We start from the raw sequence: 11,599 nt of genomic DNA on the forward strand, positions 1-11,599 counted from the left end.
ATATATATTTTTTATAATTTTTGTGACCTTGTTTTCTTTTTTTTTTCTTTTCTTCTTCTTTTCTTTAACATTGTATTTTTGAAATTCCAATCTCTACTCTAGATTTTTAATTTTAGCTTTTTGGTATTTGTTATCAATTTTGTACCTATATTTTTCTTTATAATTTTTGTGACTTTTTTTTCTCTCTCTCTTTCTTTCTCTTCTTCTTTTATATAACATTGTATATCTAAAATTCCAAACTCTATGCTAGATATTTTAATTTATGCTTTATGGTATTTGGTAACAATTTTGTACCTATATTTTCTTTATAATTTCTGTGACTTTGTTTGTTTTTGTTTGTTTTTTCTTTCTTTTCCTTCTTCTCTTCTTTAACATTGTAATTTTGAAACTCCAAACTCTACTCTAGATTTTAAATTTTTGCTTTTATGTATTTGTTATCAATTTTGTACCTTTAAGAACCCAATCTTCAGTACCCATTTTTCACTAGGGAGTGAGATTACTGGCTTGACTGCTGTCTCTCCCTTTGGACTCTCCTTTTTCTCCACTGGGTCGCCTGTGTCTCCTCCCTAACCCCTCTCTACTCTACTCAACTCTGTGAATTTCTGTGTGTTCCAGATGGTGGAGAACACTTAGGGAACTGATTACTGGCTGGATATGTCTCCCTCCTTTTCATTCCCCCCTTTTATCCTCCTGGCCACCTATGTCTCCTTCCTCCTTCTTCTCTTCTCTGTATAACTCTGTGAACATCTCTGAGTGGCCCAGTTGTGGAGTGCACATAAGGAAGTGAATACTGGCTAACCCACTCTCTCCTCTATTGATTCCACCTCATCCCATTCGGGTCACCTCCAATTCCCTCCTCCCTTTTCTCTTCTTCATGTAACGCTGTGAACCTCTCTGGGTGGCCCTCACGGTGGAGAAACTTTTCATCTTTAACGTAGATGTTTTTTATCAGTGGTGCTGTATAGAAGGAGAAGTTTTGAAACTACTGTAAAAATAAGACCGATAACTGGAAGCAGGAGGCTTAAGTCCAAACCATGACTCCAGGGAACTCCTGACTCCAGGGATCATTAATTGACAGGAGCTCATTAAATGCCTCCATACCTACACTGAAACCAAGCACTACACAAGGGCCAACAAATTCCAGGGCAAGACATACCAAGCAAATTCTCCAGCAACACAGGAACACAGCCCTGAGCTCCAAGCTACAGGCTGCCCAAAGCCACCTCAAAACCATAGACATCTCATAACTCATTACTGGACACTTCATTGCACTCCAGGGAGAAGAAATCCAGATCCACCCACCAGAACACCGACACAAGCTTCCCTAACCAGGAAACCTTGACAAGCCACCTGTACAAACCCACTCACAGTGAGGAAACGCCATAATAAAGAGAACTCCACAAACTGCCAGAATACAGAAAGAATACCCCAAACTCAGCAATTTAAACAAGATGAAGAGACAGAGGAATACCCAGCAGATAAAGGAACAGGATAAATGCCCACCAAACCAAACCAAAGAGGAAGAGATAGGGAATCTACCTGATAAAGAATTCCGAATAATGATAGTGAAATTGATCCAAAATCTTGAAATCAAAATGGAATCACAGATTAATAGCCTGGAGACAAGAATTGAGAAGATCTAAGAACGGTTTAACAAGGACCTAAAAGAAATAAAAAAGAGTCAATATATAATGAATAATGCAATAAATGAAATAAAAAACACTCTGCAGGCAACAAATAGTAGAATAACAGAGGCGGAAGATAGGATTAGTGAATTAGAAGATAGAATGGTAGAAATAAATGAATCAGAGAGGAAAAAAGAAAAACGAATTAAAAGAAATAAGGACAATCTCAGAGACCTCCAGGACAATATTAAATGCAAGAAATAAGGACAATCTCAGAGACCTCCAGGACAATATTAAATGCTACAACATTCGAATCATAGGGGTCCCAGAAGAAGAAGACAAAAAGAAAGACCATGAGAAAATACTTGAGGAGATAATAGTTGAAAACTTCCCTAAAATGGGAAAGGAAATAATCACTCAAGTCCAAGAAACCCAGAGAGTCCTAAACAGGATAAACCCAAGGCGAAACACCCCAAGACACATATTAATCAAATTAACAAAGATCAAACACAAAGAACAAATATTAAAAGCAGCAAAGGAAAAACAACAAATAACACACAAGGGAATTCCCATAAGGATAACAGCTGATCTTTCAATAGAAACTCTTCAAGCCAGGAGGGAATGGCAAGACATACTTAAAGTGATGAAAGAAAATAACCTACAGCCCAGATTATTGTACCCAGCAAGGATCTCATTCAAGTATGAAGGAGAAACCAAAAGCTTTACAGACAAGCAAAAGCTGAGAGAATTCAGCACCATCAAACCAGCTCTCCAACAAATACTAAAGGATATTCTCTAGACTGGAAACACAAAAACGGTGTATAAATTCGAACCCAAAGCAATAAAGTAAATGGCAATGGGATCATACTTATCAATAATTACCTTAAACGTAAATGGGTTGAATACCCAACCAAAAGACAAAGACTGGCTGAATGGATACAAAAACAAGACCCCTACATATGCTGTCTACAAGAGATCCACCTCAAAACAGGGGACACATACAGACTGAAAGTGAAGGGCTGGAAAAAGTTTTTCCATGCAAATAGGGATCAAAAGAAAGCAGGAGTAGCAATACTTATATCAGATAAAATAGACTTTAAAACAAAGGCTGTGAAAAGAGACAAAGACGGTCACTACATAATGATCAAAGGATCAATCCAAGAAGAAGATATAACAATTATAAATTTATATTCACCCAACACGGGAGCACCGCAATATGTAAGACAAATGCTAACAAGTATGAAAGGGGAAATGAACAATAACACAATAATAGTGGGAGACTTTAATACCCCACTCCCACCCATGGATACATCAACGAAACAGAAAATTAACAAGGAAACACAAACTTTAATTGATACAATAGACCAGTTAGACCTAATTGATATCTATAGGACATTTCATCCCAAAACAATGAATTTCACCTTTTTCTCAAGCACACATGGAACCTTCTCCAAGATAGATCACATCCTGGGCCATAAAGCTAGCCTTGGTAAATTCAAAAAAATAGAAATCATTCCAAGCATCTTTTCTGACCACAATGCAGTAAGATTAGATTTCAATTACAGGAGAAAAACCGTTAAAAATTCCAACATGTGGAGGCTGAACAACACGCTGCTGAATAACCAACAAATCGCAGAAGAAATCAAAAAAGAAATCAAAATTTGCATAGAAACAAATGAAAATGAAAACACAACAACCCAAAACCTGTGGGACATTGTAAAAGCAGACCTAAGGGGAAAGTTCATAGCAATACAGGCGTACCTCAAGAAACAAGAAAAAAGTCAAATAAATAACCTAACTCTACACCTAAAGCAACTAGAAAAGGAAGAAATGAAGAACTCCAGGGTTAGTAGAAGGAAAGAAATCTTAAAAATTAGGGCAGACATAAATGCAAAAGAAACAAAAGAGACCATAGCAAAAATCAACAAAGCCAAAAGCGGGTTCTTTGAAAGGATAAATAAAATTGACAAACCCTTAGCCAGACTCATCAAGAAACAAAGGGAGAAAAATCAAATCAATAAAATTAGAAATGAAAATGGAGAGATCACAACAGACAACACAGAAATACAAAGGATCATAAGAGACTACTATCAACAATTATAAGCCAATAAAATGGACAATGTGGAAGAAATGGACAAATTCTTAGAAAAGTACAACTTTCCAAAACTGGACCAGGAAGAAATAGAAAATCTTAACAGACCCATCACAAGCATGGAAATTGAAACTGTAATCAAAAATCTTCCAGCAAACAAAAGCCCAGGTCCAGACGGCTTCACAGCTGAATTCTACCAAAAATTTAGAGAAGAGCTAACACCTATCCTGCTCAAACTCTTCCAGAAAATTGCAGAGGAAGGTAAACTTCCAAACTCATCCTATGAGGCCACCATCACCCTAATACCAAAACCTGACAAAGATCCCACAACAAAGAAAACTACAGGCTAATATCACTGATGAACATAGATGCAAAAATCCTTAACAAAATTCTAGCAATCAGAATCCAACTACACATTAAAAAGATCATACACCATGACCATGTTGGCTTTATCATGGGGATGTAAGGAGTCTTCAATATCCACAAATCAATCAATGTAATACACCACATTAACAAATTGAAAAATAAAAACCATATGATTATCTCAATAGATGCAGAGAAAGCCTTTGACAACATTCAACATCCATTTATGATAAAAACTCTCCGAAAGCAGGAATAGAAGGAACATACCTCAACATAATAAAAGCTATATATGACAAACCCACAGCAAACATTATCCTCAATGGTGAAAAATTGAAAGCATTTCCTCTAAAGTCAGGAACAAGACAAGGGTGCCCACTTTCACCATTACTATTCAACATAGTTTTGGAAGTTTTGGCCACAGCAATCAGAGCAGAAAAAGAAATAAAAGGAATCCAAATTGGAAAAGAAGAAGTAAAACTCCCACTGCTTGCAGATGACATGATCCTCTACCTAGAAAACCCTAAAGACTCCACCAGAAAATTACTAGAACTAATCAATGAATATAGTAAAGTTGCAGGATATGAAATCAACACACAGAAATCCCTTGCATTCCTATACATTAATAATGAGAAAATAGAAAGAGAAATTAAGGAAACAATTCCATTCACCATTGCAACGGAAAGAATAAAATACTTAGGAATATAGCTACCTAAAGAAACTAAAGACCTATATATAGAAAACTATAAAACACTGGTGAAAGAAATCAAAGAGGACACTAATAGATGGAGAAATATACCATGTTCATGGATTGGAAGAATCGATATAGTGAAAATGAGTATACTACCCAAAGCAATTTATAGATTAATTGCAATCCCTATCAAGCTACCAACGGTATTCTTCATAGAGCAAGAACAAATAATTTCACAATTTGTATGGAAATACAAAAAACCTCGAATAGTCAAAGCTATCTTGAGAAAGAAGAAGGGAACCGGAGGAATCAACCTACCTGACCTCAGGCTCTACTACAAAGCCACAGTCATCAAGACAGTATGGTACTGGCACAAAGACAGAAATATAGATCAATGGAACAAAATAGAAAGCCTAGAGATAAATCCACGCACATATGGACACCTTATCTTTGACAAAGGAGGCAAGAATATACAATGGATTAAAGACAATCTCTTTAACAAATGGTGCTGGGAAAACTGGTCAACCACTTGTAAAAGAATGAAACTAGAGCACTTTAACACCATACACAAAAATAAACTCAAATTGGATTAAAGATCTCAATGTAAGACCAGAAACTATAAAACTCCTAGAGGAGAACACAGGCAAAACACTCTCCAACATACATCACAGCAGGATCCTCTATGACCCACCTCCCAGAATATTGGAAATAAAAGCAAAAATAAACAAATGGGACCTAATTAATCTTAAAAGCTTCTGCACAACAAAGGAAACTCTAAGTAAGGTGAAAAGACAACCTTCAGAATGGGAGAAAATAATAGCAAATGAAGCAACTGACAAACAACTAATCTCAAAAATATACAAGCAATTCCTACAGCTCAATTTCAGAAAAATAAATGACCCAATCAAAAAATGGGCCAAAGAACTAAATAGACATTTCTCCAAAGAAGACATACAGATGGCTAACAAACACATGAAAAGATGCTCAACATCACTCATTATCAGAGAAATGCAAATCAAAACCACTATGAGGTAGCATTTCACGCCAGTCAGAATGGCTGCGATCCAAAAGTCTACAAGCAATAAATGCTGGAGTGGGTGTGGAGAAAAGGGAACCCTCTTACACTGTTGGTGGTAATGCAAACTAGTACAACCACTATGGAGAACAGTGTGGAGATTCCTTAAAAAACTGGAAATAGAACTGCCTTATGATCCAGCAATCCCACTGCTGGGCATACACACTGAGGAAACCAGAATTGAAAGAGACACGTGTACCCCAATGTTCATCGCAGCACTGTTTATAATAGCCAGGACATGGAAGCAACCTAGATGTCCATCAGCAGATGAATGGATAAGAAAGCTGTGGTATATATATATATATATATATATATATATATATATATATATATAATGGAGTATTACTCAGCCATTAAAAAGAATATATTTGAATCCGTTCTAATGAGGTGGATGAAACTGGAGCCCATTATACAGAGTGAAGTAAGCCAGAAAGGAAAACACCAATACAGTATACTAATGCATATATATGGAATTTGAAAGATGGTAACAATAACCCTGTATACGAGACAGCAAAAGAGACACTGATGTATAGAACAGTCTTTTGGACTCTGTGGAAGAGGGAGAGGGTGGGATGATTTGGGAGAATGGCATTGAAATATGTATAATATCATATATGGAACGAGTCGCCAGTCCAGGTTCAATGCATGATACTGGATGCTTAGGGCTGGTGCACTGGGACGACCCAGAGGGATGGTATGGGGAGGGAGGAGGGAGGAGGGTTCAGGATGGGGAACACAAGTATACCTGTGGCAGATTCATTTCGATGTTTGGCAAAACCAATACAATATTGTAAAGTTTAAAAATAATATTAAAAAAAAAAAAGAAAAAAGAATATTAGAGGTCATTTAAATCAACTTCACTCTATCCACTACACCTGTATCATCTAGTTTTATTCACAATATTGTCTTACGTTTTACAGGGATAGGCATGCCTGATGAGTAATATAATTTAATTTCTAAAATCCATTTGGAAATCCTTTTTAATTATGCTTACAATGCAAACTATCTGTAAAGTATCTTTCCTTGAGACAATGCTATTTAATTGATACTTTAGAAAGATGAGTTAGAGAGTTAGATGAGAGCTCTAATCAATACAAGTCTTTTTGCAGTGGTTGAAATGTTCTGTAATTAGCACTCTTCAATATAGTGGCTATATCGTTATATATGACTATAGAGCACTTGAGACTACATCGGACTGTAGAATTTTACCTATTTTTATTATGTTTAATTTCTATTTAAACATTCACATAAAGTTACTAACTACTGAATTAGATAGCTCAGATGTGATGAACTACTGTTACATTTTGTTTTGAAATGTCTAGATTTAACATTACAGTTTGAAGAGCTCATGCATTTTGGCAAATGTTTTGATAGTTTCTGAGTAATGTATTAGCAATTGTGAAAACTTCTAGGCTACAAATTTATGAAAGAAAATATTAAAACATCCATTTCTATTTCATTGTATTTTTAAACAGAATGAACTAAAGATTTCAAATTTGGGAAGTGTTAATAGATTTACTGTTGCACCTTTTTTCATGATTTATACTCATCTGCATGCCCATTAAATTTGTTCACATTGCAATTCTCTGTCAATATATTGCTTATCTACTTATCTCCCCACCTTTTTATTTATCTATCTTATAATTTGTGCATTTATTATTAACTCAAGGCAAAACCTAGCATTTTCCCCATAGTATCTCTTATTTTCAGTAATCATGTGATGTAGGTGTGATTATACTAGTATGGAAGAAGATAAATGACTTTCCCAAAGTCAATAAATCAATAAATGATAGCAACATATTTTAATTGTAGGTGGGGCTGATGCCAACTATTTCGCTTTTGTGGCAGTTGAAATATTTATTAAAAGAAATTAATAAAATTGACATAGATAAACCAAATTTTATCATTGTGTTTATTTCTTTATATCTAAAAATATATGGAAAGCCCTATCCTCTTATGGATGTATTGATTCTTTTTTTTTTATTTTTTTGGATTTGATTTTATCTTTTTTTTTAAATTTTATTTTATTTTTAAACTTTACAAAATTGTATTAGTTTTGCCAAATATCAAAATGAATCCACCACAGGTATATATGTGTTCCCCATCCTGAACCCTCCTCCCTCCTCCCTCCTCATACCATCCCTCTGGGTAGTCCCAGTGCACTAGCCCCAAGCATCCAGTATCGTGCATCGAACCTGGACTGGCAACTCGTTTCATACATGATATTTTACATGTTTCAATGCCATTCTCCCAAATCTTCCCACCCTCTCCCTCTCCCACAGAGTCCATAAGACTGTTCTATACATCAGTGTCTCTTTTGCTGTCTCGTACACAGGGTTATTGTTACCATCTTTCTAAATTCCATATATTATATAAGCATAGTGGGGCTTCCCAGGTGGTATGGTGGTAAATAATCTGCCCATCAATGTAGAAGGCAAAAGAAACACAGGTTCCATCCCTGAATCCATAAGAGTCCTTGGAGGAGGAAATGACAACTCCCTCCAGTATTCTTGTCTGGAAAATGCCATGGACAGAGGAGCCTGGTGGGCTACAGTCCATGGGGTTGAAAAGTGTCAGAAATGACAGAGCACTCACGTAGCATAGAAGCCTGGTAAAACAGACTAAAAAGCCTAAGAACCCAAACTACCTAAAGAATAGAAAATGTATTTAGAAAACCATAGTGGTCCCTGGTGGCTCAAACTGTGAAGAATCTGCCTGCAATGCAGGAGACCCTGATTCAATCCCTGGTCAAGAAGAAAATGGGGTACCCCCTCCAGTATTCCTGCTTGGAGAATTCCAAGGACAGGAGACTGGCAGAATACATTCCCTGGGCTTGCAAAGAGTCAGGCTTGACTGAATGACTTTCATTTCAAAGTGCTGTTTTACTAATATATATATTAGTGTTATATATATATATATAATTAATTATATATATATATATATATATATATATATATATATATATATATATAGAGAGAGAGAGAGAGAGAGAGAGAGAGAGAGAGAGAAAGAGAGACCCAGATTCAATCCCTGGGTTGAGAAGAGAATGGCTACCCACTCCAATATTCTTGCTTGGAGAATGCCAAAGACAGAGGAGACTGGTGGGCAACAGTCTCTGAGCTCGCAAAGAGTTGGCTACAACTGAAAGACTAAGCACAGCACAGCATACACATATACAAATATAAATATATACATCTGCCTACAATGTGGGAGACTCAGGTTCGATCCCTGAGTTGGGAAGATCCTCTGGAGAAGAAAATGGCAACCCACTCCAGTACTCTTGCCTGGAAAAATCCCATGGACAGAAGAACATGGTAGGCTACAGTCCATGGGGTTGCAAAGAGTCAGACACAACTGAGCCACACTTAAATTTTATATATAGAATTATATAAAGGCTACAAAAAACATTCCAGAACAACAAATGATTGTGTTATTCCACATTTTATCTTTTCTATGTGTGTGTGTGTGTGTGTGTGTGTGTATATATATGTTTATATGTGAATGTTTATAATAAATAGTTAAATATTATGTACAGAAATTTATATAAAAACAGATGTAGCTAAAAAGCCCCATGTAATATATAGCATCTTTTAACTGCTCCATTTAGACAAGACCTTATTTTCTATGTTCTGAATCTCACCCTTGTGTGATTTCACTGAGGGTCTCTTTCTGTGATGCTTATAAGGAAGCGTCATAAGAGGCCAGAGATTTATGCACCTTAAAGAGCATCATGGCATCTTTGGAGGTCAGGACTCCATCTCACAGCTTTGCTTTTATCTGGCTATATCATAGTGCTTTTATAGATTAGCAAGAATTAAGTTTAATTTTGTGAATTCCTTATATTTTCCATCAGTATCCCTCAAGCCAGTACCACTTTCTCATAGAGGCAGGCACTTGGAGACAGAATTAGGTTTTTGAGAACCAAAATGAATTTTCATATATTTGCTTATGGAGTAGAATTATAACTAGCACTAAATGAAAAAAATAAATAAAAAAAAACACATCTAATCAAGCTTGGTTTGGCAAAATAATTTATTTTTCCACAGACAGAAGCCTATACATATTTCTCTGAGTCTTTATTATTAAACACCAGATTCTCCTGTGTACATTCTAATCCCCACATCTGTTCTACTTACAGATTTCAAGATTAAGGAATTAAATGGCTACAAAGAATTTTACGGTTGTTACTGAATTTATTCTTTTGGGACTGACAGACAATGCTGAACTGAAAGGTGTTCTTTTTGTGTTGTTCCTGGTGATTTATGCTGTTACTTTGGTGGGGAATCTGGGCATGATCTTCCTAATCCAAACCACCCCCAAGCTCCACACGCCCATGTACTTTTTCCTCAGCTGCCTTCATCTGTGTATGCCTGTTATTCATCTGTTATTGCACCAAAATTGCTGATCAGCTTCCTAGTTGTGAGGCAAACCATCTCCTTCTCTGCCTGCATAGTGCAGCATTTGTTTTTTGGGGTGTTCATCACCACAGAAGGCTTCTTGCTGTCCACCATGGCTTATGACTGTTATGTGGCCATTTTCAACCCTTTGCTTTATGCTGCAGCCATGTCTAAGAGGAAGTCTGTAGGACTGGTCACTGGATCACTCATTGATGGAATGATTAACTCACTGACCCACACCATAAGCTTTGGAAGATTGTCTTTCTGCAGGTCCAAGTCATCAGTCACTTCTTCTGTGATGTCCCCCCACTGCTGAAGTTGTCATGTTCTGATACCTCCATGAACAAGCTGTTGCTCCTAACGTTCTCTGGAGTCATTGCCATGGCCACCTTGATTGTGATCATTTCCTACACTTACATTGCTGTTGCTATCCTGAGGATCCGCTCAGCAGCAGGCAGACAGAAAGCCTTCTCCACCTGTGCCTCTCACCTGACCGCTGTGACCATATTCTACAGCACCTTGAGTTTTAATTACATTCAGCCAAGTTCCCAGTATTCTGTAGAACAAGAGACGGTGGTTTCAGTGTTCTATACACTAGTGATTCCCATGTTAAACCCATTGATTTACAGTCTGAGAAACAAAGAGGTAAAGGGTGCTGTGAGAAGGGCCATAGGAATAAAATAAATTAATAAATAAAATAAATAAATAAATAAATAAAAAATAAATAAAATAAAAATTCTTCTCTTACCAACATCCACATGAATTCAATGAATTCTAGAGCTTCTAAGTACAGGACAAATTGTTTCATTCTATGTAGTCCTTTTCACATGAGAAACTGAGACTAGAAATCAGAAGTGATTTTATGCATAAGTCAATTTTTAAAAAGCCAAACTAAAAACTCAGGTTATTAATATCTGTACTAATCACTTTTAATAAAATGATTTTAATAAATTTATTTTATCAATTCATAGAATTACATACATCTTCTCTGAAATTCGGAAAACAAAGTTTGTGAATGTGTGTATACTATTGGAAATATAAAGAATTAAATATTTTTATAAAATACTTAAATGTATTGACTCAGAAAATTAAAATAATTTTATACATGGCATTTTCTTTTCCTCTTAAAGCTTGTATTAAAATTTTAAATATTGGTAAATGCCTATATTAGCAAAAAAGGACACTATGATTCCAAATGAGATTTTCTAACTAGTAGTGATTTTCTTACTTTTCTTCGGATTCTTGGACATCCATGACATCAACAAAAACGTTGGGTTGTTGGAAAATGACACTATTGTAATTTTCAGTTTGCAGTAATGTTCTCTTCCTAAAAAAAGACCTAGTATAAAGATAGATACA

General features: G+C 35.9%; 1 pseudogene; it reads left to right on the top strand.

Annotated features, from left to right (window-relative positions):
- Window positions 1-10,002: 10,002 nt before the first annotated feature.
- On the top strand, window positions 10,003-10,924 carry LOC112579407 (annotated as a pseudogene).
- Window positions 10,925-11,599: the final 675 nt, after the last annotated feature.

Source organism: Bubalus bubalis, chromosome 16 (genome assembly GCF_019923935.1).
Source record: "Bubalus bubalis isolate 160015118507 breed Murrah chromosome 16, NDDB_SH_1, whole genome shotgun sequence".
NCBI lineage: Eukaryota > Metazoa > Chordata > Mammalia > Artiodactyla > Bovidae > Bubalus > Bubalus bubalis.